This window comes from Ascaphus truei, chromosome 1 (assembly GCF_040206685.1).
Source record: "Ascaphus truei isolate aAscTru1 chromosome 1, aAscTru1.hap1, whole genome shotgun sequence".
Classification (NCBI taxonomy): Eukaryota; Metazoa; Chordata; class Amphibia; order Anura; family Ascaphidae; genus Ascaphus; species Ascaphus truei.
In genome coordinates, this window is record NC_134483.1 from 10,936,520 (window position 1) to 10,961,844 (window position 25,325).

Below are 25,325 nucleotides of genomic sequence, written 5' to 3' on the forward strand. Positions count from 1 at the left end.
TTACCTCTTTGTGAATGTATATGTATGTCGGTATTACCTCTCCAGACATGTACGTGTGCGGGGGGTGGGAACATGTATGTGTACGGTATTACCTCTCTGTGAATGTATGTGTATGTCAGTATTAACTCTCCGGACATGTACGTGTGCGGGGGGTGGGAACATGTATGTGTACGGTATTACCTCTCTGTGAATATATGTGTATGCCGGTATTACCTCTCCGGACATGTATGTGTGCGGAGGGTGGGAACATGTATGTGTACGGTATTACCTCTCTGTGAATGTATGTGTATGTCGGTATTACCTCTCCGGACATGTATGTGTGCGGGGGGGGGGGGACATGTATGTGTACGGTATTACCTCTCTGTGAATGTATGTGTATGCCGGTATTACCTCTCCGGACATGTACGTGTGCGGGGGGTGGGAACATGTATGTGTACGGTATTACCTCTCTGTGAATGTATGTGTATGTCGGTATTACCTCTCCGGACATGTACGTGTGCGGGGGGTGGGAACATGTATGTTTACGGTATTACCTCTCTGTGAATGTATGTGTATGCCGGTATTACCTCTCCGGACATGTACGTGTGCGGGGGGTGGGAACATGTATGTGTACGGTATTACCTCTCTGTGAATGTATGTGTATGCCGGTTCTTGGCTTTTAGTACTGTTAGATTTGTTTATTTATTAACTGTTGGGGCGATTAAACACAAACCTTCTTTTCTGAGGACCAGTGAATGGGGGAGGGTTTGTCAGTGTTTCCTCTCCCCTCCCTGTTCTAAACAGAGAGTTAATAGAGATAAGGGGAGATGGAGAGAGATGGGGGGGGAGGGGTGGGGGTGTTGCCCGTGCAAACTCTTGTGGAACACACAGCGAAATCACACAAAAGGGAGCAGCGGAGGAAACCTAACCCCTCCCAAGCCTCAGACAACCATGTTTGTAAATTCTAAAAAAAAATACTTTTTTGGTCAAAAGAAAAACATAATTGACCTAGATGTAACCCATTAACCATGTCCCTGCCATTAGTACACTTTGGCCCTTGTAGGGTCTGACTCCTTAAAATGACAATCCCATATGGGACACCCTGCCCGCATTAACATGGTTTTTGTGATCAGGGACTATACCAATAGAGGAATGGAGTTTTCTATAAACCCTGGACAAAGCGAGAATAAAATAAACACCACATTGTATTTAGACATTCAGAATATACTATTGGGTAACAAAAACCCTACAACTGTCACTTTACTGGCCAAAATGATATTCAAGATGGTTTATAAGTCGCCAACACATTCCTGAGTGCAGTACAATGGCTGTGTGACCCGAGCTAACAAAACAACCATATACAAACATTACAATGTGAGCACATACTAGGATGGTGGGTAAGCAGATCGCTGTTCTACAGAGCTTGCAATCTAAACAGTTTTATAATCTCAGGAGCGGGGGGGTGTGATGGAGAGCAAGTATCCACTGTGCATCTTCCAGTGACGCGTTGGGAGGAGAGAACCTTTTTAGGGTTCACCCTGGCATCACAGGGGTTAAGTCGTGCTTGCTCAGCGCTTGCGCCGGGCTTTGACAAGGCCATTAGAATTCTAGTCCCAGGGGGAGCAGCCCTTTCAGAGTGGATTAGCCAGACAATCCATTAAAGCAGGGCACATTGTTTAGCTAATGCCCTTCTGCTAAATTAAAGGCGGGTGGAAATATTCCATCAAAGTGCCTGCAGCCGCCCACATGACTTACAGTAATTCCCTGGCTCGGTCAGCCAAGAGAGGAAGGGGAGATGAAACTGGCAAGGAGGGAACATCATTTAAAGGAAGTGGGGGGGGGGGGGAGAGAGAGGTGGGAAAAGGCAGGTACAGTATAATAAGAGTGGCACGTGCCACGGTATCTGCCCTCTGTAGAGGCAGTGGGATTTTCCGTGGGGGTGGCAGGATAAATTGCTAGTCCTTGTCAGATGGGCTGGAGGTCAGCTGTCAGACCTCAGCAATTGGACTCAGCATGGAAGAATTTACAGGTAGGCCGAGCAATCAGCACAGGGAAGGCTTGTATGAGCAAACGCTGCCTGAAGGGCCGTATATCAGGACAGGCTTGTGAGCTGCTGCCTGAAGGGCCGTATATCAGGACAGGCTTGTGAGATGCGGACAACAAGGGGATTAATTTCAAACTGGGGTGGGGGGGGGGGAGATATGGAGCCTCAGGCATGCAGTATGAGCTCTCACCCCAACTCCTGTTCGGCTCCTTCACACTTTTATATTGTCAATTCTTTCTGTTTATCTATTGCATCTGCATGGGGGACGAGGGCGATCTTTAAAACACATTCACTGGTTCCCATGCCGATATCAGCACTCTGTGAGTTATTTTATCTCCCTGCGTTCAGGGCATCAAAATCTGATTGTAAGCTCTTTGGGGCAAGAACGTACGCCTCAAAAATATGAAATGTGCAGCACTGTGCACACTGCAGTGTGAAGTAATAAAAAGCACACATTACTATTAAGTTGGTTATAGTTAGGAAAATATATATTTTGTGTGATGCTGCCTTTAATTTCAGGAGTGACTGCGGGATGCAAAACGAGGGGGCACTCAATTTTACAAAGATGAATGTTATTTTTATGCAAACTCAATAGTTTGGGCAAATGAATTGTATCCAGATAAGAGATGAATGAGTCGGTAAAAAAAGGAAAAACAGGAGATACTCCACAGACCCGATAACATTCCTGCAGACATGTCAATTCCCTTTAACCCTCCTATGTAATTATTAGTGTGTGCTCATTTTCAGCAATGCCATTAGGTATTAGTGCCCGTTATGGGGGTTACTAAATTGGTATTATGTATTCCCATGTAGTGCCTGGGACCTAGGCAGCAGTGCTGGGGAAGGAGGACGTTTGTTCAACAAGGCCACACTCAAGAGTGGAGAGAGGGATCCTTGGACAATTGGTAGAGAAAGTAGCCCTGAGCACTTATTGAGGAGTGGCATGGCCACCATGCCACGGACCCCTCGTCTCCTCCACCCTCATCAGGCTTTTATGGCAGTGTGAGGGTTCATTTAAAGGGGGAGGTTTTCTGGGGGATGAGGGAAGGTCCCCGTGTGGGTTATTTAATTGCAGGGCAGGGGTGGGAGCAGGCACCCCGACACTTCATCTTCTTTGAAGAGACGCTCTAAGGGACCCATGGTTATTCAAGGGTTGCGACTTGTTGCCGGCGGACGTTTTTGCTGGTACGGCTCCATCTGGCAAGGAGGGGTCCACACCTTCGCTTGCGGGGATTCGTTATCACCCGGTGGGGGTCAGTGTGCGCCTGCCTCTGGAGGCGGCGTGGTGTGTTTCGCCGCTGGGGTCCGCAGCGGGCCCGGGGCGAGGATGGAAAAGTTTCAGACAGGGATGCTTATACTTGTGTCACTGGCCCTTTGGGGTTGCACTTGTTATCTTACCTGAATGAGAAGATCTAGAGGGAGGGGGGAGAGATATGTGGAAATACTATAATCGCCGCCAGTCTACAAGGGCTAAAAGGTCTAGCGAGAAAAGGGGAAGCTAGGACATTGGCCGGAATTTGATTTTTCTTGAGCTTTTTTCCCTGGTCATCACAGCTAAGTTATGGGGTAACCACCTGCAGTAGAGAAGGCATCCATTGCACCTGGGACGTGGGGAGGTTATGGGGCTGTCTGGTGGGAATACATGAATTTGGTGGGGGGGAACTGGGACTTGAGGTCAGGGAGGTTATGGGGGCTTAGCTAACGTATGTTGCTGCGTAGGGTAGATGTAGGGATGACAAGGTTATCAGGATGGGTGGAAGCCGGTTACACCCCAAGGGGTGTGCGTCACAGTCCTATGTAAGGTTTCTTGATGCAGCCTTGATGCTGATATTTTTAGGGGTAAGCGAGCTGGTGTGTGCCCTGAAGGGGGAGTTGGTTTGACTTTTGGGAACGTGGTTCTGGAACACGATCACGTTAGCTTCCTGGTGCGTCAGTAACAAACCGACCAGCTCAGGAGGGGGTTGGGTTTTATGTACAGATGCAGCGCTACGGTGGGTCGCGCGGCGGTGAGAATGAGCTGCTGCTCTGTGTGCAATGCCTCGACAGTCCGCAACGCACCGCAGAGCAGCCAGTAATGGCCCTTTGGGATTAACACAGCGGGGGTCGCTGCGTCTGAATGGGATTCGCGCTCTGTGAATCCTACCGTGCTGCACCTGTCTGTAAGAGACGCGCAGTAAGAGTGATACAGAATCAGTCACTCCCCCTGCGCGCCTCTAACAGCCAATCGCGGGGCTTTTACCTTGTTTTAATAACACAGTATTGAAGCAGGGGGTCTCCGGAGCTGAACAGCATTCATTTCAGCCTCAGGGACCCCCTGCTTCCCAAGTAAAATTGATAAATATCCCTGTTTTGCCACAGGGGGACTCATAAATAATTACCCTAAATTGATTGTAACTGGAAGATTTCAGCATCTTCCTCTGCCTGGTTGTCCTATCTCTTCCCTTTCCGGAGCTCTGGAGGGTTCCTAGATAACCAGTCTACACGGCAATATTAACACAACACACAGAGGTCTCTTCCCTGAGCTGGGAAAACACGACCAATCCTTAACAGCCCTTCTCTCCCATAGGATGCGAGGCCCAGGTGTCACCACACTCCGATAAACAGCCTCAGAGCTCGGTCTGCTGCTAACTGCAAGTGACTGTAATAGCTGCTCACGCAGGATCCGGCTCCTACACTCCTCACCCGTTTAGCAAATCTCCCCCGCAACGCTCGGTACGAATTTCACTGTCAGACTCCCGAAATCTATTTCTCAATAAATGGAGGAGCTTTATGACCTCAATCTTTGCCAACTATCTGACACAAGCTCGAGCTGAAATAACATGATGAAAAAAGAAAAATAACAGACATATTTAGGGTTGCTGCGGCGCTAATTAGTTCCTCTCCCAAAGGGCTTGCAATCTAATTACAATGGAGCTAATGCAGGAGTGGCCAACTCCAGTCCCCAAGAGCTATCAACAGGTCAGGTTTTCAGGATATACCTGCTTCAGCACAGGTGGCTGAATCAGTGGCTCAGTCGAAGACAGCACAGGAGACTCAAACTAGTCTCCAAGTTGGAATCACTCCCCTTGCTGCCAGAGGCGCTGCCCTGGGAGAGGATAAGGATAAGGAGCAGCCGCAGGAGGTTTGCATAGCGTTGCGAGCCCCCTGATCATCAAAGCGCGGGGGGGGGGGGGGAGAGGTAACTCTTTAGTCACACTGCTCTGGGTCACATTCTTTACCGCGCCGAATACTAGAAACATACGTGTGTGTAAATGTGCGAATGCAAACACTGGCTCTCTCCAGCATCCTGCACCCACCCAACACTCTGCTGGTGCGTCATTCCCTCCGTGTGTAGAGTGCAAGCTCTGCTGTCAACAGGTAACCTAGCCCCTGCTGTGTAGTGTATGGTACATGTTTAAGAAACATGTTATACCCCTTCCCTGCTGGAGAGGGCTGCAATGCGTTGCCCTGCTCACCCTTTTATTTGTATTAGATAGTGCACATATATATGAGAACCACAGCCTAAAAAAAGGCGAAACACATGCTGTTTCCACATGCTAATTTGTATACATTCCAATATAATATGTATACGTATATATGACCCCTCACTAACAGGAGCCAGGTGGGCTGTTATAGTGCGGAAATGTCAACTCTCACTAATTGTCTGTCGATCTCATTGATTTTCTGTGGATCTCACGGATTTGGATCTCACGGATTTTTGTATGTCTCATTGGGCCAACATTGCACACAGCGCTTTCCAAACTGACAAAACAATGGAGATAAGCCCTGCCCCCAAGAGCTTATACTCCATGGGGTACCGTGGGAGACTTTCAGACGCATTATGAGTAAACGTGCATTATAAAAAGTGCAGTCAGGGTGGCCACGGGCATCGGCAGTTCGGAGCAGACGCATAGAAAATGTAAAGAGATGCTTGTTTGAAGAGGTGAATTTGCAGCTGGGCGTTGAATGGGGGAAGAGAAGACTATTCTGGCCCAGGCCCACTGTGGCACGTGAGTAGGATCAGGTAGCTAAACTCATCTCCTCTGAATGCACAGGGAGTCCTTCTATTTTCTGCAACTTTATTGGAAGGGGTGTACAGAAGGCAACTGGCAGGTAACATTTGTGGGAAGAAGGTAAAAAAACAATGCTTGGGACAGCGAAAGGGAAATCTACTCACTGTTGCTGCTGGTTGGAAAAGAAAGCACGCTTTCCTGTGCAAGCAAGAACAAGACATGGTGTGTACCAACCAGCAGGGGAAGGACAGGCAAACCAATGTAGATATGAGCAGGGGGGTGGGTGGGGTTGCCAAGGCAACAGTCTGGGAAGCCACAGGGGGAAGTTACATTGTTGCAGCATTGCAGCCTCAGAACAGGGAAAAACCTCACAGGTTCCAGAGCAAAGACGCTTGACGGATATTGAGTGGGGGAGCGTTCCATAGGTAGCATCTGCATCTCATACTTCAGTGGTGTCTCACTGATAAAAAGGAGTACTTCTCCATTAAATGAACATTTCTTTTCTCCAGATACCCAAGTGAGATTACCTGCGCTGAGGATGCCCCATCACTGATAGATGTTCAAGCTGTCTCTTATCAGTTTTAGGGCATAATAGGGGTCTGATGCATAGCCCTCTCTAAACACAACAATAAGCCTGCAAACCTACATGAAACTTTACCAACATTGCAAAAAGAATGACCCCATGAACTATTACCGCAGTCTGACCGTCACACCCCAATGTTTAATAATCCAGGGGATCCAAACATAAGCATCCCCTGTGCCCTTGTGAAGGGAAGCATTTTGTCAAAAAAGCTGTCCTATTTGCTAGATAGTGTAAGGGGCAGGGGAGTAAGTCAGAACACTTGACAAATGCTGCCATGAAAGTCCGGTTCCCTGCATCGAAGGCTAGGGTAACTAAAAGGTGTAGGAAGGCCGGTGTTGTACAAGGTTAGAACTTATGCTAAGTCGCTAAAACAAAATATCAAATAAAAATCTCACTTGTGAGCACAGTCACTTATCTCTGCAACCCTGACTTTCCCCATTATCTCTTAACATACAATGCTTCTACTGCAGCCAAGGATTCTGGGTAATGACAGGCAAATGAGCTCACAGTGTCACCTTTTTCTTCTTGTCCATTTTAACATGGATCCCTACAAGTTTCTCCCTGCAGTATTACACATTGAAAAAAACATGTATTTTTTACCGGACACATTATTTCCCTTTTTTTTTAAAAACAGTTACATTTATGTGATTGGTAAATTGATTAAATATATACCAGTACACACACACACACACACACATATATATATATATATATATACACACACACTACATGAGAATGACCCTACTCCGTAGGCCAGGAGGATAATTGGAGCCGGATCCTCTGGCAGCGGAGGGGTTAACACGCTGGTGATTATTAAGGATGGCGGCCTATAATCCTTTAATTAAGGACCACACATAAAACCCAAGAGCCCCAGCCCTATAAATGCTACTGTAGTTTGCAGAAGAGAGGCTAGCGTGTCATATAGTGGATCAGCCAACATTCTCTCCACTGCAAAGCCAATGAGAGTCCTAGCCTCATAAAACGCTTTTATATTGGAAGTGAGAATTAGGGCAGCGCATATGAACTATTTTTATTGAGCTGGTGTGAGGCTGAGAAAATGTAGTTAAACTTCTACAGCCCTCTTCGGTCTGCTACCGGGCTTTGTAGAACTCAACACGGTTCTTCTGCTGAGTATCTGCTAAACAAACGCTGTTTAATTAGGATTGAAGCTCGGCTTTTTGCTGGCTGGGGGGAGAAGTCTTCGTGTCACCTCGGACCAAGCCAAGATATCGAGGTGATGAATCAGTCGTCCCGCCTCCGTACTCATCATACTGACAGACAGGGTAACCTGCGCATGTGGATGTAGCAATGGGAATGGCTGTTGACGCTGGGGGCGTGGCTCACTGCGCGTTAACCCACGCCTCCATATATTCCAGGGGATCGCAGAGTGTTGTAACACCTGGGAGTGGCAGCAGGTGTTAGTGCCCGAGAGGAGGGAAAAGACATTGAATCCGGAGGTTAGACCGGAGAGAAAACAGGATCGGAAGATTTGGGATTGAAAGTTAAAATGGAACAAAAGAGGAATATGTAAAAAGACAAATAAAACAGCTTTTTTATATACAAAGAAGTGTGGCGGGTAAGAGTTTCAGGTAGGGGTGTTGGCGCCCGGATAAACCCGCAACGCGCTGGCGTTTTTAATAGAGCCGGCCCATGTGCTGAAGTCTCCCTGCTGGAAAATGGGGCAAAAACATCACCGCATTTATCAAAGGAATCTCCTAAAAAGAAAGGTGTCTTTTCTTCTATTGATACATATTGTGAAATGATGTTGCATTGCGTTGCATTATGTTGCACTATGTTGTGTTACATTGCATTGCATTACGTTGCAGTGTTGCATTGTGTTGCATTATGTTGCATTATGTTGCATTACGTTTCGTTGCATTGTGTTGCATTACGTTTCGTTGCATTGTGTTGCATTATATCGCATTATGTTGCATTGCATTGCATTATGTTGCATTGTGTTGCATTATGTTGCATTACGTTGCATTATGTTGCATTGTGTTGCATTATGTTGCATTGCATTGCGTTGCATTGCGTTGCATTACGTTGCATTACGTTGCATTACGTTTCGTTGCATTGTGTTGCATTATATTGCATTATGTTGCGTTGCGTTGCATTATGTTGCATTGCGTTGCATTATGTTGCATTGCATTGCATTATGTTGCATTGCGTTGCATTATGTTGCATTGCGTTGCATTATGTTGCATTGCGTTGCATTATGTTGCATTGCGTTGCATTATGTTGCGCCGCGTTGCATTATGTTGCATTGCGTTGCATTATGTTGCACCGCGTTGCATTATGTTGCATTGCGTTGCATTATGTTGCATTGTGTTGCATGATGTTGCACCGTGTTGCACCGCCTTTGCTCCGCCTTTGCTCCGGTTTTACTGCTGAGACTATAGTACATAAACCCTTATCTCACGGGTTCTCAACTCCGGTCCTCAAGACCCCCCAGCAGGTCAGGTTTTAAGGATATCCTTGCTTCAGCACAAGAGACTCAATCACTGGTTCAGTCGAAGATAGCTCTTCAGCACAGGGGGCTCAATCAGTGCAGTACAGCCCAGTGCAGTGCAGTGCAGCCCTGTGCAGTGGAGTCCAGTACAGTACAGCCCAGTACAGCCCAGTGCAGTGGAGTCCAGTACAGTACAGCCCAGTACAGCCCAGTGCAGTGGAGTCCAGTACAGTACAGCCCAGTACAGCCCAGTGCAGCCCAGTGCAGTGGAGTCCAGTGCAGTACAGCCCAGTGCAGCCCAGTGCAGTGGAGTCCAGTGCAGTACAGCCCAGTGCAGTGGAGTCCAGTGCAGTACAGCCCAGTACAGCCCAGTGCAGCCCTGTGCAGTGGAGTCCAGTACAGTACAGCCCAGTGCATTGGAGTCCAGTACAGTACAGCCCAGTATAGCCCAGTGCAGCCCTGTGCAGTGGAGTCCAGTACAGTACAGCCCTGTGCAGTGGAGTCCAGTACAGTACAGCCCAGTACAGCCCAGTGCAGCCCAGTGCAGTAAGAAACTCATTTAATAAGGATGTGAGATTTACTACAACTTAGATATAGAGATTTGGGTTGCAGATAGGGGGGGGGGGGGAGACTTGAAGTGGCTCATACGTTGTTAAAGACCCTCATAATGATGCTCCTAAAACCGCCTCCCGACTCTTCCCATTGTACCTTCTGTAAATCACGACTAGGTGTAAGGAGGGGAAATAGTGGGACGCATTGATGCAGGTTAACAGTGCCTCATTATACATGGAGAACAGAAATTGATGCATAATAAGGGACATCGAAGAGCGATCCCACATTAATTGCCATGGACTTGAATGGGAACAAATCTGGCCTTAGTGAATCTGCCCCATAGCATGCAAAGAGGGGAACCAGAATATGTTTTTAGGGACATATTAATGGGGCTGTCACAATGGTCCCTAACACTTTTATACCGTACAGTCCTATTGTCTCTGTCTACCTTTGTCTGTAGATAAGTGCCAATCCTAGAAGAATCTGATCGCCATAATTAGCAGCAGGGCATTCTGGGAGTTGTAGTTCTGCTCCACAGCGGAGCTGCTACAAGCTCTGTGCATGTTTCCCTCCTGGGCGATGTGCGTCATGTCTGTGTAACTAGCTTTCCAATCCAGTCTATGTCATGACACATATAGAGCTTGTGGTGGGTTTCCATATAGCATAGAATTAGGTACCTGCCCTAAACCTCACACTGCATGTATTGAAAGCTCTCCTGGAACCTCACACTGTGTGTATTGCATGCTCTCCTGAACCTCACACTGTGTGTATTGCATGCTCTCCTGGAACCTCACACTGTGTGTATTGCATGCTCTCCTGAACCTCACACTGTGTGTATTGCATGCTCTCCTGGAACCTCACACTGTGTGTATTGCAAGCTCTCCTGGAACCTCACACTGTGTGTATTGCATGCTCTCCTGGAACCTCACACTGTGTGTTTTGCGTACTCTCCTGGAACCTCACACTGCGTGTATTGCGTGCTCTCCTGGAACCTCACACTGCGTGTATTGCATGCTCTCCTGGAACCTCACACTGCGTGTATTGCATGCTCTCCTGGAACCTCACACTGTTTGTATTGCATGCTCTCCTGGAACCTCACACTGTGTGTATTGCATGCTCTCCTGGAACCTCAGACTGCATGTACTGCATGCTCTCCTGGAACCTCACACTGCATGTATTGTGTACTCTCCTGGAACCTCACGCTGCATGTATTGCATGCTCTCCTGGAACCTCACACTGCGTGTATTGCATGCTCTCCTGGAACCACACACGGCATGTATTGCAAGCTCTCCTGGAACCTCACACTGTGTGTATTGCGTGCTCTCCTGGAACCTCACACTGCGTGTATTGCATGCTCTCCTGGAGCCTCCCACTGCATGTATTGCATGCTCTCTTGGAACCTCACACTGCTTGTATTGCAAGCTCTCCTGGAACCTCACACTGTTTGTATTGCATGCTCTCCTGGAACCTCACACTGTGTGTGTTGCATGCTCTCCTGGAACCTCACATTGCATGTATTGCATGCTCTCTTGGAACCTCACACTGCTTGTATTGCAAGCTCTCCTGGAACCTCACACTGCATGTATTGCATGCTCTCCTGGAACCTCACACTGTGTGTATTGCATGCTCTCCTGGAACCTCACACTGTGTGTATTGCATGCTCTCCTGGAACCTCACACTGCGTGTATTGCGTGCTCTCCTGGAACCTCACACTGCGTGTATTGCATGCTCTCCTGGAACCTCACACTGTGTGTATTGCATGCTCTCCTGGAACCTCACACTGCGTGTATTGCGTGCTCTCCTGGAACCTCACACTGTGTGTATTGCAAGCTCCAGGGCTTATGTTTATGCTGTAGAACTTATATTTGTATTGGTGTTATGTACTGTTATTAACCTACATTATATTTTAGTTACTGAAGATCTTGGAACAGCATTGATGCCATGTAAGAGTGATCGCAATAGCCAGCATTGGTGCAGACCAAGCCCAAAAGCCCACCTTTAATATAATACTAATATTTGTTCCTTATATTCAGCTGACAGTGTACACAGCACTATACAAAGAGTGTTGCAGGCACACAATGATAAAGTGATTTGCCCAAGGTCACAAGGATAGTGGACACTGCGATTTGAACCAGACTCCCCTTATCCTTGAAGCCTCCTTCACTATGCCAAGTGTAACCGAGCCCCCCTACCCTTCCTCCGGTGTGGGGGAGCAGCTCAGTTGGTTGGGCGGAGTTCCGTGCGATCGGGAGTGTGGGGGCGGCCCTTTTGGTAGTCACCCATGCACAGTGTGGCGAGGCGCACATGCGCAGTGTCGGGAATGCGGATGGCTCCGCATATGTAGCCGTGGGACTACAAGTCCCAGAATTCCTAGAGGGAGGGACAGCACCATGGAACTGTCCCAGCCAATGGGATGCGAGCAGTTCGTGGGGGGGACATGATATCCTCTGCGTGCGGGGAGCACGCGCGTCAGTTCTGACGGAGGCACCGAGGAGAAAGGTAGTGTCCAGGAAGCAGTAGCTTCCTTGGCTAGGCCTAGACCTTGCCCTCTAGGCTCAAGTTAGGCCCTGAGCCATATCAGAATCAGTGTTGTAGAGAAGGCCCCAGATAGGGACGCTCCCCTTTATACTAGGACTGGACTACTGCTCTGGTGACTGGAAGGCCACGCGGCGATCTGCGGCCTGGGACCCGGCCACAGGACCCTGAGACATTGTGTGAGACCCTCCGGCTGGATCTCACACTGCGAGGAGGATCACGACCCTTAGGAGAGAGGGGGTTTGTGCTGAAGGCCCCACTGCATGGGACCCGCTCCAACCCACCATGCCAAGCAGCACCTCGGTACTGGAGTACCCAGGCAGGTACCCAACGTGCACCTACATCCACAGGGGCTAGTGCTACTTCACATTTGGGTGGGAATTGCTGGGACAGGACACCAGGGGTTATTGGTGCCATGGCACATTCAGTACTTTGGGGGAACCACTCTGCGTTTGGGGTCACTGCCTTATACTGTGGGTACAGATATTATATGTTACCTGTGTTAGTGTTATGTACAGTAAAGCTTAGATATATACATTGTGTGGTGTATTACTTATTACTGTGTATTGGTTCCTGTGAGGGGTTATCCCGCCAACGCTGGGATCCCTCATAGGTGGAGGCGCTGCACGCAAAGGAGAAAAAGCTCATCCCAGGCTCCCAGAGGTGGAGGCTCAGGCCTTCTGTGAGCGTACAGGTACAGCAGCTCGCATAGTTCCCTTAGGCATATGGAAAGGGGGTGACAGAAGGAAGATTGAAGCCCCTTTCAATAACTAGCAAGAGACCCAAGAGAAAGGCCAAAGTGATAATATCTAGCAAGCAAGTTTCACCTGCACTCATCGTTACCTCTTCGCTGGAAGAGAGCCTTGACGTCACCCTGGCAGTGAAGAGGTTAAAATAGCACAGCAACGATAGAGAGTGTATCGGCACAAATTCCCAAACCTGCTTCATTCACCACAGTGTCACATTATAGCATATAGCGGTTAAGCTGCAGGCAAAGGATTCTGGGTACTGACATGCAAATGAGCAACAAGTGGGTGTGTCACTTTTAGCTTCCTATTCACTTTTGTTTTGCATGGGTACCTTAAAACAGAGGTGGGCAACTTCAGTCTTCAAGGGTCACCAACAGGTCAGGTTTTAAGGATATTCCTGCTTCAGCACAGGTGGCTCAATCAGTGGCTCAGTCAAAGACTGCACCACCTGTGCTGAAGCAGGGATATCCTGAAAAGCTGGGGACAAGGAAGTGCAGATTCCGTAGAGCCACTCGGAGACAGCTGTTTTGCCGGTCTGAGCTCGGCCCCTGATCCTGCATGGTGACACTGGCAGTGGTTGCAAACCAGATGCAGGTTATGTTAGGTAAATAAAAATAACTCCCCCCAAAAAACCTCCAGCACATAAACTCCAGCAAAGATACAATACCCAGGAGGGTCTCTGTGTGTCTTCCAAACGGTGACATACACGCATTAAAATGTAAAGGAAACACTGCAGACTGATACTAATAACATCACCATGGCAAACACAAAACATTGCATCGATAAAGATAACCGCCGACTTTTCATAGCAAACACTTCAACGCCTCCAGAGCGGCCAAGGAAACAGAAGTGAGCAAATTAAGAGACAATAACGAGCACATTGCAACAAACTGTGTGTTTGTAAAGGACGGCGAGGGTTAGCCTACCTTCTGAGCGCTAATCACCGGCGTTCCTCTGCAAGTTCATGAACTGGAACCCGGCTTTCAGGGTAAGTGTGGAGAGGTTTGTGCAGCCCCGCAGCTGGGAATATCTACAGGAACACACAGAGAAAGAAAAAAAGAGAGGCGTTTGCACCTGGTGTGAAATCGTACAATAGCCAAATCTCCCTACTTATCAGGGATACTCCCTGACACTCTGCTGGCTCAAGAACGATCTGTATTCTGCTTCATCCCTAGTACACGTTTCGTCACCACGGCGCAGGTCAGGGGAAGAGGAAGGGATCTCTCATACTTGCACCAAAGATCGCCCTGATGCGACATGGCATGGGCTGGTAGGTACACTGTGGCCGCTGTTCCATACGCTGTGAAGCGTCTTCCCTGTGGTAGGGAGGATGTTTGACCCATTCATTGTCACTGACTTCTAAATGAGTTTTCCATGAAATTGTGCCCCGATCGGCACTATTTGCAGTTTAATTAGTGACACCCAAAGTGTTAGTCGCTTTAGTTCTTCTGTCAATGGCAGAACCATCTATGGAGCCCGTGATGGCAGATACAGCAGATATACTTAACGGAAGGTTAGACTTCTTTTTTAGAAAGGAAAGGTATACAGGTTTGTGCCAAATACTGTAAGTTTAAAATACACAGGGTGTTGAACTGGAGAAATATTTATTTTTCGTCTTATACTGATGTAGTAAGACTCGCTGTCCCTGGCGCCGCGGTCAGAAGTCTGCGGCCCCCGGAGACAGTGTCTGCCGCGATCGCGCGGTGGGGGGGGGGGGGTTCATGTTTAGAAATGGGACCCCCGTAGCGTTAATCCTTCGGTGCTACGACCACCGTGGTGACGTGGCCGCAGCTCCGGAGGCAGGTAGTTTAGCTACATCTGTAAAACATACAGTAATTGCCACACGTCTCACTGGGGTTTCCTATTTGCCTTCCTTTGGATCAATATGACTATGACTATAGGATGGGTATAACGGCGAGTTAGAATATAACGCGGGGTGAACGCAATGGACACACGTCTTTTTCAACCCGATCTTTTTTGTTACTATGTTGATGAGTGAGCTCCTCTTATAACCGCACACTAATGTCAGTCATTCCATGAATCGCTTGTGTTCTTACATATAACGGTGATGGTATCTTCCCTTGGACTTGCTGGGGATAACTTGGCGGGCCTACTGTTCTTTGTTCCCTGCTGGCCAAATGAGGGGACGTGCAAAGGGTCAGGTGCCCAAAGCTCCGTTAAATCAGAGGTCCCACCGGGACCGTATCTAAAATGGGAACATGGTATCCTCTAAAACAAGGGTGGCCAACTCCAGTCCGCAAGGGCCACCAACAGCCGCGGGGCCGGTCTTAGGGCAAGGCGAGTGCCCCGTGACTTTGGGGGCCACGCGCTCCCTCCTCTCCGGTCGGTCGGAAGTGGGATCCGACAGAAGGACGGAGAGAGGAGGGACCCCAGACTATGTAACTATGTAACCCCTTCTCACTGAGAGGTGTCTGTGTGTGTTTCTTTGTGAGAGGAGCTTGACCTTTTCCGGAGAGGGCCGGCTCCTGTCTCGTTGCCATGGTGACTTACGTCGAATGATGCTGCAACGTCATATGACGACACGTTGCCACGGCGACGTGATGTTACATGCCGCCATAACGCTGCCGGAGGAGAGCCGCTCGTCAAGGTAAGTCACCTGAGGCTGCCATCATGCCTTCTTGGGCCCCGCAAAGCCTAAGGCCGGGTATTAGGGATAGTCCTGCTTCAGCACAGGGTCTTCCACTAATCCATTGATTGAGCTTCCTGTGCTGAAGCAGGGATATCCCGAATACCTGGGCTGTTGGGGGCCTCTGATGTCCCTTGGCTGGAGTTGGCCTCCCTGCTCTTAAGCAACGGCTGAAATACATTTTATTAGCATTGGTTTAACATCACGTATTGTAGCATAACATGGAGTCATCTTCCAAGAACATGATGCCAGCCTTGGCATTGCTCCTGTACAGACCCAGATATAGGGGCTTTTGCTGAAGTAGAGAGGGGAACAGAGAGGGATATAATACCGGAAAATACAGCTATTTTAGTTAAATGACCCCTAAATGTCGGTTACACCCACCCGGACACGGCTAAAGCCCTCTTTCAGTGTCTAGATAAGCGCAACGCCAAGTTTAGGTAGGACTTAAGTTAAATAATGTAATATTAAGTGCCCGCATTCACCTTCACGCACTTTGGTGGACCCGCGAAGTCATGATGTTGACGCCGCATTCGCATATCGTTATATGGTCTTTGTGAGGGGAAAAAACGCGGCTTAATGTTATGTGACTGGCCTTTGAGGAGACCCCGTTACTATAAACGCGACGTTAAGGATAAGTAGATGTGAGGGTGAGTCAGGTTACTGTGAGGGGAGGTGACTTAACAGAGCTTTATGGTTCTGGGCATGAAGTTTCAACCAACATGAGCTGGAGAAAGGTAACAGGGCTCCCATGAGCCTCTGCTCCCATGAACCTCTGCTCCCAAACACTGGCAGTTATGGATACAGCTGCTATTCCAAAGACACCCGTTTCAGTGCCTGTTAAGCACGTTGGTGCCGGAGTGGTCTGCCACAAATAGGTTTTTTTTTGTTTTTGTTTTTTAGAAATGACCGATATTAATTTACAAATGGTAACACACTTTCTGGGTAATTACATAATTTTAAAAAATGAGGTGGCATTCGAATGAATTTCAACTAGCCGCACTAAAGCCTGACGTGAAAGATTAATACCTGCCCAATCCCTGAAAGGTACAGCCACACAGAACTGTATACTCGTTGTGAGTCTGATTTATCAGGTGGTGCAAAGAGGACGTACACGTAGCATATGGGAGGAAAATCTCAAATGAGGCCATTCCTGTTTATGTTGAATTTATTGAGTGCTTTTATCAATGTGGTTTAAAATCGAAAAGTAAAAGCTAATGTATTAAAAAAATAAGGGAACTAAATAGATAGATAGATGTCGAGTTATCTGTACCGTGTTAGCCAAGCTTAATAATCAAAAATGAATAGACAATACAATTCTGTCGCTAACGAAACGACATTTCGTTAGCCACAGAACTATATCATCTATTCGTTTTTGATTTAAAAAAAATACATACATACATACATACATATATATATATAATCCCCCCTTTGGGATTACTAAGGGGTTAACTGTCTGGGCCCATGTGATGTGGAGGGGTGGCTCAGCAGAAGTTAAGCTCCCTTCTTCCTGGAGACCATGACATCAGACTGGGATGTAAATAGTAATGGGGAAGCTTCTGCAACTCCGATCCCTGGAGGAGACACAGAGGAGGGATCTCACTGTAAATAGTATGTAAGTGTACAGATAGGTTAAGGATCCCCATTTTATTGTTTTATAGTTAGGGGAAGTGTCCCAGTTAGATAGTAGCTTTATAAATGGCTCCTGGCTATTCTCTGCATTTCTATAGAGGAAGCCTATGACAAGAGGGGTTCCGCAAAGCACAGCCCCGCATGATAATTGGACCAGCCCCATCGGAAGGTCCATAGCTGTCCCTACCCCAGATAACCACGAGGTGGTATGCAGTGCCGGTGAGAGGGACACTGATCACCAACTGAGATTACACAAGGCCCTAAAGGCGCCCTACAGAGATGTATCTCTACTGAAGCTGCCCAGAAGAGGGTTTCGTCAGGTAACAAAAGGGGATCAAGCCTCAGCACCTCCCTTGCAGGCTGAGATAGGGGCAGCTAGGGAAGTCCGGGTTCAGACGGTGGAAGAGAGAAGGTCACAATGTCCATACGAAGATATATGAATGTGGATGTAACAATAAAGCTGCTGCTTGAGTGAATAGAGTTCCTGGATCCCATTTTTTGCTACCACCGCCCAGCCTGCACCCATCCAGCAGCCTTCCCAAGATAATGCCTCCTGAGTAGCTAATAACAGAGACACTAATGTAAACTCCCTAGGAGCCGGGCAGGGAGGGTTGCATACACACATGTACGTACATAAATACATACACACATGTACGTACATAAATACATACACACATGTACGTACATAAATACATTCACACATGTACGTACATAAATACATACACACATGTACGTAGATAAATACATACACACATGTACGTACATAAATACATACACACATGTACGTAGATAAATACATACACACATGTACGTACATAAATACATACACACATGTACGTAGATAAATACATACACACATGTACGTACATAAATACATACACACATGTACGTACATAAATACATACACACATGTACGTACATAAATACATACACACATGTACGTACATAAATACATACACACATGTATGTACATAAATACATACACACATGTACGTAGATAAATACATACACACATGTACGTACATAAATACATACACACATGTACGTACATAAATACATACACACATGTACGTACATAAATACATACACACATGTACGTACATAAATACATACACACATGTATGTACGTACATAAATACATACACACATGTACGTACATAAATACATACACACATGTACGTACATAAATACATACACACATGTACGTACATAAATACATACACACATGTACGTACATAAATACATACACACATGTACGTACATAAATACATACACACATGTACGTACATAAATACATACACACATGTGCGTACATAAATACATACACACATGTACGTACATAAATACATACACACATGCATGTACATACATAAATACATACACACATGTATGTACGTACATAAATACATACACACATGTACGTACATAAATACATACACACATGTATATACGTACATAAATACATACACACATGTACGTAGATAAATACATACACACATGTACGTAGATAAATACATACACACATTTATATACGTACATAAATACATACACACATGTACGTACATAAATACATACACACATGCATGTACATACATAAATACATACACACATGTATGTACGTACATAAATACATACACACATGTACGTACATAAATACATACACACATGTATATACGTACATAAATACATACACACATGCACGTAGATAAATACATACACACATTTATATACGTACATAAATACATACACACATGTACGTAGATAAATACATACACATGTATATATGTACATAAATATATACACACATGTACGTAGATAAATACATACACACATGTACATAGATAAATACATACACACATGTATATACGTACATAAATACATACACACATGTACGTAGATAAATACATACACACATGTACGTAGATAAATACATTCACACATGTACGTACATAAATACATACACACATGTACGTACATAAATACATACACACATGTACGTAGATAAATACATACACACATGTACGTACATAAATACATACATACGTACGGATCTCTTGATTTCTCTTACAATAAAATAACACCATTAATTAGCTGATTAATAGATGGATAATCCTACTGATAAAAGTTGGGTGCAAAACTGTGAATAGATGAGTGAATATCAGAAAAATTGGAAGGTACACAGGCGAGTACACTACAAAAGAACTCACATAGTTGTAGAACTCCCATATAAAGCATATTTATGCTTTATAGTTACAACGTTAGGCTTTATACGATGTGCAACTGAGTTCTTTTGGAGTGTACACCCCTCTGTGCCCTCCAATTTTTCTGATATTCACATATACTACTTGTATTTGTTTTACATCTCATTGGTTCAATTATCACCTCTATGCTGACGACACACAAATTTACTTTTCAACCCCAAACCTTACACCTGCTGTACAAACCAAAGTTTCTGAATGTCTCTCTGCGATATCATCCTGGATGGCCCTCCGCAGACTTAAACTTAACATGGCAAAAACAGAGCTCCTCCTACATCATCCCAACCTGGCCCTACTACCTCCTTCCACATTACTGTTGGAAGTACCATCATTCACCCAGTAGCTCAAGCACGCTGCCTAGGGGTCACACTCTACTCCTCTCTCACATTCTCCTCTCATATTCAAAAGGTAGCAAAAACCTGTCACTTTTTCCTCCGCAATATTACAAAGATACGCCCTTTCCTCTGTTGCTCAACTGCTAAACTCGGACACAGACCCTCATTCTCTCCCTTCTCGATTACTGTAACCTCCTGCTGTCCGGACTTCCTGCCTCTCACCTGTCTCCCCTACAATCTATCCTAAACGCTGCTGCCAGAATCACTCTACTCTTTACCATCTGTCTTAGTGTCCCCCTTGCTGAAATCCCTCTCCTGGCTTCCTATCAAATCCCGCATCTCGCACTCAATTCTCCTCTTCACTTTTAAAGCTTTACACTCTTCTGCCCCTCCTTACATCTCAGCCCTAATTTCTCGCTATGCACCATCCCGACTCTTGCATTCTGCTCAAGGATGTCTTCTCTCTACCCCCTTTTGTATCTAAAGCTCTCTCCCGTCTTAAACCTTTCTCACTGACTGCCCCACACCTCTGGAATAGCCTTCCCCTCAGTATCCAACTAGCACTCACTCTATCAACCTTTAAGATCCACCTTACAACACACCTGCTGAAGGAAGCATATGAGTAGCTCCCTTGGCTGATATTTTACACCCGATATATTAACCTTGGCCCCCTGCAGACGCACTTACCAGAACCACCTCCTACTGTCTCTGTACGTTCTTCCTACATACCAATTACATTATAAGCTCTTCGGGGCAGGGACTCCTTTTCCTAAATGTTACTTTTATGTCTGAAGCACTTCTCCCCTTTATGTGTTATTTGTATTATTTGTTATTTATATTATTGTCACATGTATTATTGCTGTGAAGCGCTATGTACATTAATGGCGCTACATAAGTAACGGCCTATATATATATATATATATATATATATATATATATATATATATATATATATATATATATATATATATATATATATATTTATAGTTAAGTTATGGTGAGTACAAAAAGTGACAAAAACCCTCCACAGCAAAGCATATAGCAAATGGAAATATAACTGTATGCTCATTTGCATGTCTTAGGCATGTTTAAAATGGTTTTGAAGCAAAAAGTGGCACTGTGTGCTCATTTGCATGTCATTTCCCAGAATCCCTTGCTGCAGTGGAAGTGCTGTGTGCTGGGTGATAATGGTGAAAAGTGGGGTTGCAGACCTGCCTAAGACATGCAAATGAGCATACAGTTATATTTCCATTATATATATATATATATGTGTGTGTGTAACAGCCCTCGTAAGGGGTTACTAGCAGGTTAGTGTATGCCGGATCCCACTCTGTTTCCATAGGGATCTTGACGTCACTATTGACTATTTAGGATAACAGGTAGGTTCTAGAGAGTTAAATTCCAGGAGGACAAGAGGAGAGGAGCCTCGGAGAGGGTAGATAGGGATGTATTCATAAAGTAATAGAACAGACCAGGCCCCCTTTTATTTATGTTACAGATAAGGACAGTGCCCTTTAAGTTAGGATCCCAGAAGATGCTAGTGGGAACCAGCAAGTCCCAGAGAGGGGAAAGCGACATGCCACAGAGGGCTTCAGACAGAGGGTTCCCTGCTGTCAGAGGATCGGCTCTACCGGCAGATTCATACCAGTATTCAGTATTCGTATGGAAGTGGCAGCTCCAGACAGGACAAAGGTATAATCTTCCCCTGCAAATGACCGGCCAGGACCTCAGAAAAGGCCCAGCTTAAATGGGGTATAACAGAAGCTACTCCGAAAGACAAAGTGTGGCCGGGTCCAATACCCGTAAAGCAACTAAGCAGACCTACCTCCCTCTGAGTGTTAAGAGCGGGCACATAAGGAGGCACGGTATACATGATTAACCACGAGAAAATAGTACAGCGTAGTCACGCGTGTGTGTGTGGGGTGTGTGCCCGTGGACATGAATCAACACTGAGGCTGTACTAGAAAAGTTCCTGGCCCATTATTTTCACTCTCGCTGCCTCATCGCCCAGCCGCCTGAATACAGCACCCTGAGTCAGGGTAACCTGAGTAGCCAAATGTTGCTCACCAATGCAATCTCCCAAAATGCCGGGCAGGGAGGGTTATACACACCTCTTTATTTATACAGTGCCACCCATGTACATAGCACTTTACATCAGTGATACTGTACACGTCACATAATAATGTAACACCTACTGGAATATATATATATATATATATATATATGACACTATATGACATATATATATATATTGTATACACAAGTGTATACACAAGTGTGGTATATATATATATACCATGCGATACCGGTTGCAACACGACATCAAGGGACAGCACACAGGTAAGTAAATCATAAATTTTCTATATTTGATAGAAGACACAAAAAACAACGTTTGAGTCCCCCAGTGGGATCTTTCTCAAGGTGGTTTCTATCAAATATAGAACATTTATGATTTACTTACCTGCGTGCTGTCCCTTGATGTCGTGTTGCAACCGGTATCGTATGGTCTGTTATTGCTTTATGGGATAAGCACCAAAACGTATTTACTTGCAAATGGTGTGCCGGCTGTGCATTGGATTCTATCTATCTATCTATCTATCTATCTATCTATCTATCTATCTATCTATCTATCTATCTATCTATCTATCTATCTAGCACCTTAACCCTGGCTGTGCTCAAAGCTGTGACCATGCAGCAAGCTTAAGCCTATAGGGAACCATGTTAAAAATGGTTATTGAGGCAAAAAGTGACACTGTGTGCTCATTTGCATGTCATTTCCCAGAATCCCTTGCTGCAGTGGAAGTGCTGTATGCTGGGTGATAATGGGGAAAGGCGGGGTTGCAGACCTGCCTAAGACATGCAGATGAGCATACAGCTATATTTGCATATATATATATATATATATATATATAAAATTTTAAATATATAAAATTATTTTTTTAATACTGCAATAGCCATAGTTTGTATGAAATTGCCGTTAATTATACTGTACCCTTCCCCTATTTCAGGTTAGAAGGATCCCACCAGCAGTTAAGATGTTGAAACATATTTTTCCCATTTCACAGCTAAACAGAAGAGAAGGTTTGGTGTAAATGCGCATAGCAGGGAAGTCTGTGTGATAAAGGAGGTGGTGACAGGGCCGTGAGATCAGATAGGATGACGTTAGAAGCTAATGGGTCCTGAAGAAGGGGCCATGACACTGAGATCGAGACATGATCAACGATCCAGTGAAGCATTTGCCAGTTTTTGTTACAAACGCCATGCTAGCGGATGAGGGATATGTTCATAAAATACATCCCGGGACTCAAATGGCTTCTTGCTGTCTGTCACCGAAGACAGAAGTCCTTGTCAGGAGGCGCGATAAGTGAAAATGATCCGGCCTTGTTATCTGGGAAGGACAGCTCTCCCGTCTCCGTGCCGCTGATGCATCCCTTTGCCCGTGGATATCTCCCTCGCTTCTCCCCTCCCCGTTAATGACATCAGCCATCATTAATCGCCCGCGAGATCTCTTCCTGCTACGCGCTGTGTCACAGAACGGGAGCAGCAAGGGGCCTTCGAAACAGAAACAGTTTGAGTGGCCAGGGGAACCCCGCTCACAGAAACGGAGTGGCTGGTGCAGGATTGCTTAAAGAGCTTAAAGATGCAGCCTTTGATTACCTTTAGTGAAAACGAATGACCTAAGCAGACGATCAATTTGTTCTCCTGTGATTGATCAGCAAAGATTTTGCTTCCCCGGGGTTCACTAAATGGCCGCCTTTCAATTTCAATCAAACCTTCAGTTACTGTAACTCAGCAGCTACAATGTATCCTTATATTACTAAGGTAACATTACATATCGTTACAGTTTGCAAGCTCAAATTGCTGGTAACATTGGCAACAAATGATCACACACCGGAAAGTGTTGCAAAGCTCTTGCACTGCTGGGGATGTGGGCTAAACCTGCTATAGAAATCACAAGATGCTCAGTATACTAAAACTCATTAAAAATTGGCATTAAGAGTTGAATAATAAATACCTAAAATATGTAGTAAGTATTACCTAATACTACAGAACTGATTTATTTAAATAAAGCACACACACACACACACACATGTTGGCTATTGCATGGATTGCTCTGTTAAAGTGCTACTCTAATATATAGCGTTATGCTGTATTCTGCGCCCTGCCAGAGAAGCCAGTCATGCGTTGCTGTGTAAAGTGTCAGAGAATTCACATGAAAGGATCGTGTGTTCCCCGAGTATTTCTTCCCCAAAATAAATATTTTGTTTTTGATAAGAGCACTGAGGTTGTTTATCTCATCAAATCCCTTGTTGCTCTAGGACAAGGGTGAGGCCAACTTCAGTCCTCAAGGGCAATCAACAGGTCAGGTTTTTCAGGATATCCCTACTTCAGCACAGATGGCTCAGTCATTGACCGAGTAACTGATTGAGCCACCTGTGCTGAAGCAGGGATATCCTAAAAAACCTGACCTGTTGATGGCCCTTGAGGACTGGAGTTGGCCACCCCTATCCTAGAGAAGTGTTTTGTTAACCTTTTTATGGTTAAGGAACCCTATCATTATATTGTGACATTCTGTGGAACCCCAACCCTCTCTAATAGCGCGTCTGAGATCAGATGCATTGTAAGGGACCCCAACCCTCTCTAATTGCGCGTCTGAGATCAGATGCATTGTAAGGAACCCCAACCCTCTCTAAAAGCGCATCTGAGATCAGATACATTGTAAGGAACCCCAACCCTCTCTAATAGCGCGTCTGAGATCAGATGCATTGTAATGAACCCCAACCCTCTCTAATAGCGCGTCTGAGATCAGATGCATTGTAAGGAACCCCAACCCTCTCTAATAGCGCGTCTGAGATCAGATGCATTGTAATTTTTTATTTATGAAAATATTTTACCAGGAAGTAATACATTGAGAGATACCTCTCGTTTTCAAGTATGTCCTGGGCACAGAGTTATAAAAAATACATGGTTACAATAAAAGAACAGGGTCAAACAGTCACTTAACAGACATTTCATGGACAGATAGAGTAGGAAAATTGGGTACAGGGGATAGAGGGCTTTTGAGTTTCAGATAGAAATAGAGCAGCTTTAACATCAACTAACATCAGCGAACGGCAGCAAATGACTCACGCCCTTTGGCTGCCCTTCGGCTGCGCCAAAAGCTGTGCGCCTTTGGGGCAACGCAGATGTACGCTGGAGTGAACAAAAAGATCTTTTCTTTGTGTCCCTATGGCTCATTAACATTCCAGTGGGTGGGGTTGCCGATTCAACAAAGGACAAGCACATGTTAACCCTTAGCACGCTGGTCCTGTAATGAACCCCAACCCTCTCTAATAGCGCATCTGAGATCAGATGCATTGTAATGAACCCCAACCCTCTTTAATAGCGCGTCTGAGATCAGATGCATTGTAAGGAACCCCAACCCTCTCTAATAGCGCGTCTGAGATCAGATGCATTGTAAGTAACCCCGCCCCTCTCTAATAGCGTGGCTGAGATCAGATGCATTGTAATGAACCCCAACCCTCTCTAATAGCGCGTCTGTGATCAGATGCATTGTAAGGAACCCCAAC

The 25,325-nt window shown here is 45.8% G+C and overlaps 1 protein-coding gene across 3 annotated transcripts in view; it reads right to left on the minus strand.

Moving 5' to 3' along the window:
* CNTFR (ciliary neurotrophic factor receptor) overlaps window positions 1-25,325 on the minus strand; it is a 700,478-nt gene that overhangs the window by 414,840 nt on the left and 260,313 nt on the right. For all 3 annotated transcript variants that reach the window (XM_075581830.1, XM_075581850.1, XM_075581880.1), the window contains one exon: window positions 13,810-13,913. The gene's annotated coding sequence lies outside the window, so the exon portion shown is untranslated. The remainder of the gene's footprint in view (window positions 1-13,809; window positions 13,914-25,325) is intronic.